At 42.8% G+C, this 7,685-nt stretch overlaps 1 pseudogene; it reads left to right on the top strand.

Annotated features, from left to right (window-relative positions):
- The first annotated feature begins 561 nt into the window (after window positions 1-561).
- Window positions 562-3,212, top strand: LOC116397919 (uncharacterized; annotated as a pseudogene).
- The last annotated feature ends 4,473 nt before the right edge of the window (window positions 3,213-7,685 follow it).

Below are 7,685 nucleotides of genomic sequence, written 5' to 3'. Positions count from 1 at the left end.
CAAGAAGACTCATGGCTGTACTAGCTCAAAAGGGTGCTTCTACTCAAAACTGAGCAAAGGGTCTGAATACTTATCACCATGTGATATTTCAGTTTTTCTTTTTTAATAAATTTGCAAACATTTCTACATTTCTGTTTTTTCTGTCAGGATGGGGTGCTGAGTGTACATTGAGAAATAAAATGAACTTTTTTGATTTTAGCAAATGGCTGCAATGAAACAAAGTGAAAAATTTAAAGGGGTCTGAATACTTTCCGTACCCACTGTATATATATATAGATATTCAACATTTTTAATGTAGGCAGATCATTTTGACTTGGTCATTTTAAAAGTAGCTCGCAAGCCAAAAAAGTGTGGGCATCCCTGCTCTACACCTATGGGCAGTATGAGCAGGTATGCTGTAGATTCAGTTTACTTGCTTCCTCATCCAAGGTCTCACACATGGCTTCGACCCAGGCTTGTAAATTAAGCCAGAATCTTCCTTCACATGTAAACTTGCAATCAGCCATCTCCTAGCCTGACACAGTCGTCAAGCTCCTGGTTCAGGAAGTCAAAGACTCATACATGATAGGCCCACTCATTAGCCCACCTTTCCCCATATTCAGAATCCGTCCAATCGGCATCTCTACTAGGAAATTCATTAGTAGACTCATTATAAAGCTCTCTTCTCCCCACGGCTCCACCATCCCAAGCATCAACAGCCTAATCCCTAGCCCGGACTACTCCATGCAGTACACCACAATCGATGACGCAGCATCCCTCATCCGCCGCGCAGGTCCAGGAGCTTGGTTGTCTAAGGCAGACGTCACCAGCGCCTTTAAAATACTTCCCATCCACCCCGATTACTGGCCCCTTTTTGGTGTCCTATGGAAGGGGGCTTATTACTTTGTGGTGCGCCTGACCTTCGGGTGCAAGAGCACCCCAAAAATGTTTGACTGCCTATCCGAAGCACTCTGCTGGATCCTTACAAATATCCATAAACTCCCGTACGTCATCCACCTCCTAGACGACTTCCTCACCGTCACGCCACCTTCTCTCCCCCAGCACTCGGCCTCCACACTCTGACTTCCACATTCCAGGAACTCGGTGTTTCCCTCTCCGCAGAGAAAACCGCAGGTCCTAGTATGTCCCTGGAATTCCTCAGCATCACCCTCGACTCCGTCTCACTTCAAGCATCCCTACCTACCGAAAAAAATCAACCGGATTGCATTACTCATCTTAGCCTCTATAGCCCGAGCGAGCCCCATTTGGGGTTCGAGTACTGGTACCGAAGGTCCGAATGGACTTTTCATCAAGAAATATGAAAAATGGTCCAGACATGTAAAATATCGGAAAAAAAAAAAATAGTCCGGGCAAAATCATCATGCAAGTCATTTTACGCAATTACACAGTTATACGCAAACTAATTCAATACACTAGACGATTTATCACAATATCAGGATTTTTCTGCAAAAAATCCGCCAAACTATGCAGCAGAAATTCATCTTTCATCACAAAGCCGGCAGCGAAAATGGCGGAACGATACATGATTTCACACGAGGGCTCGATACGATTCAAAAGTCACAGGACAAACCCTGAGAAACCACACACTGCTCTCGAGAAATAAAATTGAAAATCTACATACCTTTTGGCGATTTTCGTCCGGAAAAAAACAGTTATTCCATTGAAAGTTGCTGCAGCGCTGTAGTGCATTTCCTTGTCTGTCTGCCTGCATTGAAATGAACGTGCTGTGACCTGGCATGCGAAAATGGCCCGCATTCTTCGCCTGGACCAAACTATTTTTCGCATGGGGGTTGAGCCCACCTTATCAAGATTTTTACTGACTAATGTCCCTCAGCATTCCAAATAACACCCCTGACAGCTTTCAATGGACTATTCCGGACCTAACAACGTGTCATAATTAAATCTGCTAATCACAGGCCTTACAAATCCCACATACACACTGAGTCAGAGCAGGGTTTTTTTTATGGATGACACATATGACATCTGGAAATAACTGAACATGGCTAAAAAGTATTGCAAACTGCTTTATTACGATGTATTGAACACTCTTAGTGATAAAGCAAGTGAATATATAGTTAATATGTAGTTATATAGTATATAAAATTAGAATAGAGCAGTGCAAAATCTGGTTCCAAAAATGAAAATTTGGATAGAAATTCTGTACTCGGACCTCATTTATGCTGGCCTGCTAAGTAAAATTTGCTTGGACAGACCACAAACCTGTTGTGCTATGACTGGAGTGATTTTAGGGTTCAATCTGCATTATTTAAAAAAAAAAAGTTCAATAAAAGTGCTTTTTTTTCAGGCAAACCTGGAACTTTTCAATTTGAGCTGTGTGCCATCTTCATTCACTATTGACCAGTAACATATAAACAATATTTACACATCTGAACAAGTCTCTCACAAGTTTTTCCTGTATTATACCATCAAAATTATTAAATTAGACCTTGTAGTTTCAGATATACAGTCTAAAAGGTATGGGTATGCAATTTTCGAGCAGAGGCATAAAAATAGGGCTCGGGCTATAGAGGCTAATTTCCTCCTGGCCCCGAATCCACCAAACAACAACTCCTGTCGCTATTAGGCCTTCTCAACTACGCCATCCGCATCATCCCCCAAGGCCGATCCTTGTCACACCTCTTTTCAGTCGCCTCCTCTGTTACAAACCCCCACGACCAAGTCGCACTCGACCAAGCATGTTAGACAGAGCTAAAGCTGTGGAACGGCATCTCCTTCTACAACGAATACATCACCAAGCCGGAAGACATCCAGTTTTTCACAGACGCAGCACCCTCCATCGGTTTCGGCGGCCTCTATCGCAACAAGTGGTTCTCAGCCGCATGGCCGCCTGAATTCTCATCCCTCACTCCTTCTCCATCTCTGAAATGTATCCCGTAGTCGTAGCAGCCATTCTCTGGGGGCATGAATGGTCCAAAAAGACCATTGCCGTTTACTCAGACAACAGCGCCGTCGTAGACATCATTAATAAAGGACGGTCACACTGTCTAGATATAATGCTGTTCATGCGGAGACTAACCTTGGTTTCAGCCCAGCACCAGTTCATCATCCAAGCCTCCCCCATTCCAGGCCACAACAACTCCATCGCTGATTCACTTTTCTGTTTCTCATTTCAGAAATTCAGACGATTAGCACCAGCTTCAGACCCTCTGCTAACTCCGGTCCCAACATTTTCAGCCACCATTTTCAACTGACCGCGCAACTGGAACACCTAATCTCCGCCTCCCAAGATGCCATCCTCAACAGTGTCGCCCCTCAAACACTCATCGTACCTCATCGGATGGAACTGCTACAATGCTTTCCACGCCTCTTTCAGCCTTCCATTCTCGTCACTCGACATCCTTACCCTCACAAACTACATCACATTCGCCCATTCCCTCCTTAAAATAAAGTCCTCCACCATACGGGTCTACATAAGCGGAATAAACTTTTTCACTAAACTGTCCTCAGGAATGCTGTGCCCAGCCTCTACCCACTCACACATAGCCATGCTACTCAAAGGTCTCCGTAAAGCCAAACCACGTCCAATGCCTAAACGTCTGCCCCTTACCTCTGACCTCCTCACCCGCTGCATCCATATACTCCACTTAGGATACCTGTCTCCCTCCATGGACAAAGTATTCAAGTCCATGTTCTTGCTGGCTTTCTTCAGCTTCCTTCGCTGCTCTGAGTTCACCGCCTCGAACTCTGACCACCATCCGTTACGGCATGCCACCATGTCTGAGATCTCAATTCATCCTCCCAACACCGTCATCTATCACCTCAAATGCAGCAAGACCAACCAATATGGTCCGCCTCAACCCATCTACCTCTTCCGACTAGACTCGTACCTAAGTCCGTATGAACCTATCCGCGACTTCTTAATCTCGAAATCAGCCAGCCAAACTTCTTCGCAAGATCCCCTGTTTATCACAGAGACGGGCAAAGGGGCCACGTGGTCATGGTTTCACCACCACTTCCACCATATACTGGCCAGATCCGGAATACCCCCTGAGTTTTTGAATCAGCGCCGCCTCCACTGCTTCGAGCCAAGGAATTCCCGACCAGATTATTAAGATTCTTGGTAGATAGATAAATAGATATACGTATATTTTATTCATCCCCAGGGGGAAATTTGTCTAAATTTGTCGTTGATCTTCCCCCACATACCTCTCCTACATCCGCTCCAATCTGAACATCAGAAATGCCCACCGGCACTTGATTTCGTGATCTTTTTGGGGACTCTGCACCACCAGAGCTTCCAAAGAGACGGCACCCACTCTACAGTCCCCATTCCTCCGTTCCCGCCAGCCACCGGACACCAGCGGTCCACCATTGCCCCCCCCCCCCCCCAACCTTCTTTCTACAACCCTCCTCCTTCCCTACACCCTTTCATCCCTCCATCCCCCTACCCTACATCCCTCTACCTCGACCCCTACATCCTTTCACTCCCTACCTCGACCCCTTCCACTTCCAAACACTTCTTCCATCACGCAATAAACCTCTCGAAACTCATATTGTTGTTGGCTTGGTCCTTATTGGTGAAAGCAGTAATGCCTGAAGGCACCAAACTCCTCCCCAAGCAATTTTTTTGCAGAGTGGTTGTCTGTATGTGCGGCCAGAGGGGAGGGTGAAGTATGGGTAGAGGGGGTGGCAGGGGTTGTGGGCGATGGATCAAGAATAAACATTCACTTTGTTACACACAAAGCATGAGAAAATGACAGGAGAAAATGTATGATTTGAAAAAAAAAAACTCAACACTCACTCAACCACTACACCAATTTCCATTCTTGAAGTTCAATTTATTTTAATATATAATATTTATTTTAATATATTTACACCACTTTTTATATCAATATAAATTTGATCCACAGCACAGCAAAACAAAGTTGTAAAGCTTGACTGTTACGTTATTTCCTTTTTCCAAAACATGGTAAATAGTAAATGGACTGTACTTGTATATCTCTTTTCTAGTCTTCCGAGCACTCGAAGCGCTTTAACACAACATGTCTTCATTCACCCATTCATACACTGATGGCTACCATGCAAGGTGCCATCTGCCCATCAGGACCCAATCGACTGATTCATACCCATACATCCACTGCAGGAACAACCTGCGGGGTCAAGTGCCAAGGACAGATCGACATGGACTAGCGGAGCTGGGGATCGAACCGCCAATCTTCCGATTGAAGGATCCGCTCTATCACTGAGCCACAGTCGCAACATAAAACACTGGTGAAGAACACTGAGCAATTTCCAGGAGTTGAGTTTGAAACTATATTATGACTGCTGTGTTATTTCCATCCCAAATTAATTGGAGCACACAAGGCCAATTGAGATACAATTTTAATGGTTACAGTGCTTACTCCACAAAAAATGCTCTGGAGCTACATTACATCACATCCAGGAAACTTCACGGAGAACAATGAAGGCAGAACAGCATTTTTTATACTGAATATTCTCTGGTCTAGCTCAGCAAAAAACACAAATATACCGAATCCATCAGCAGGTTAGCGTGTTTGTTAACCGGTACCGACAACGGTATCTTCACTTCACCTGTCTCTCGTTCTCTCATCTGCTCCGGTACATTCCACTCCGTGTGTGTGTGAAGGGATGCTAAGCCTCGCACTCTTGTGAAGCATGAGAGAAGGCGATATTAATAATTGTGTAAAATTTCAATCAAAAATGAATGGATGGTTTGATAAAGGAGCCGGTTGGATTCATGTGTAGTCGGCTATTTGGTCAGCAGCCGGCGCTTATGCATATCTATGATAACAGTATTTAACTCAAAAGAGATGTTATCTTAACCCCAATCTATACCTTCTGAATGGTCATCCTGAGGGCTTTGGACCCAATGTAAGGAACAATCTTCGAATCTCTAAGAAGCAAACCCGTTCATTGGTTTTTTGAAAGAAAAGGTTTGTGTAAGGGATGACATTTAAATCTTTCTACAATTTAGAAAAGTTTACCACTGTTGACAATTGTGGAAAATGTGTACTGAAGTTACTGTGGGGGGGTAATGGTTGATTCTTTGTACTTGTAATGGAATTTAATTACTATTTTAAAGAAAAAGCACATATTGAAGTTTTGATCAATGGTTTAGTGCGTAAACTTACGTCACCGGTCGTCCTGAAAAAGAGAAGTCAAGGTAAATTTTCTCTTGCGTTTTTCACTTTAGTTTGATTTCTTCCCAGAGAGATGGGCCTTTGTTTGATTGCCACTTGATAAACCTCTGATAAAGTGTCTGCTGATCAAGAGATGTCCACTTTGTAAACTCCAAATCCACAGGTAATTATAGTGCAGTCTACAGATAATCTAATCTCTTATCGTCCCTACAGGAGACGTAGTGAGACATGAGAGGGACAGGAGGAAAGCTTAAAGTGACAAAGTCAGAGGGGAGAAAATGTGTTTGCCATGTGTAAGACTACATCCAGTTTTGCAGCAGTTTGAATACAACTTCATCAGGGCTGGTTTGAAATTAGTTTTAGTTTCGCATTTTGTACTTATGTATTTGTTATTTGTTAACATGACATTTTTATTATTTTGTCCAATATGTATCTTGCCCTCATGGGAATGATTTATTATTTTGTTGACAGAGTTGGTCATGTAAAATGCACTGCCTCAAGATCACACATATCCAAGAGTGATTTCAGCTCTGTCTGTGGAATGTGTGTGTAGGTGTGTGTGTGCAGATGGTGTATATGGCTTTTAGGCGGCCAATATAACAGTGCCATAGTTCAGCTCTAATGTTAGTATTTCAGGAAATGTTGATGCATATTATAATACTGTTTGTGATATTTTTTTCCACACTAATCGTAGCATAACAATTTGGTACATCGCTACTGTTAACAGATGGTTTGCGAGAAACAAAACGATCATTTTGAACCTATGTGGCTTAGATAATCAGGATGAGTCTGATCGTCTGACTGCTCTTCAACCCGTGAACACAGTTTTTGTGATTTTGCTGCCTTCCCAGATTTCAACACTTTGGTGAGAGTTTAAAATGATGGACAAAACTATGAAAATAAGATCCAGGTTGTAATAAACTGAAATGATCAGTTACATTTCAGGGAGTGGCTAAGCACCAGCTCTTCTTCCCCACATTTTCTATGGAATACATGTAATACCGATGAGTTATGAGACTATAGAAGAGTAAAAGTTAATGTGACTCAAAGCTTAGCTTGTTGACACACTAAAACTAATTTTGTCACATGCCTGAATGAACCTAATTGCAAGTAAACAGTTTGAAAACTCATCAGCATTTTTCTTTAGACATTCTCCCTTAAGACAGCCTGAGAGTCTCTTTAAAATACTTTCTGACCTAACTGTTTACTGTGGGTCACATTCCTCCTAGGATAGGATACTCTAGTCTCTCTATAAGTAAACAGTAAAGATACATGGACTATTTATTTTTTTCACGATTAAATGTTTCCCTTTCTTTTGTCATTTTCACGCTCCGTTAACAAAATGTGTAAAAAGAAGCTTGATGACTCTGTAATGATGTGAGGATGCACTTACAGGCTTACATTTCCATATTAATGAGAGTAACAGGAAGAGCTTTTTACCTCTCAAGGCAAACACGAGTGCTGAGTTCCCCTCAGCGACTGTGAATAAGTTGAAGCCTGTTCCTTTAAAAGCAGCTTCTCATCTAAAGCCATTTGCAGCTTGTGTAGCTCCTCGCTTGTTAA

Source organism: Anarrhichthys ocellatus, unplaced genomic scaffold (genome assembly GCF_004355925.1).
Source record: "Anarrhichthys ocellatus isolate YVR2014 unplaced genomic scaffold, GSC_Weel_1.0 scaffold75, whole genome shotgun sequence".
Classification (NCBI taxonomy): domain Eukaryota; kingdom Metazoa; phylum Chordata; class Actinopteri; order Perciformes; family Anarhichadidae; genus Anarrhichthys; species Anarrhichthys ocellatus.
The sequence above is the reverse complement of the archived record's forward strand: the minus strand, read 5'-3'. Positions and strand labels throughout refer to the sequence as shown.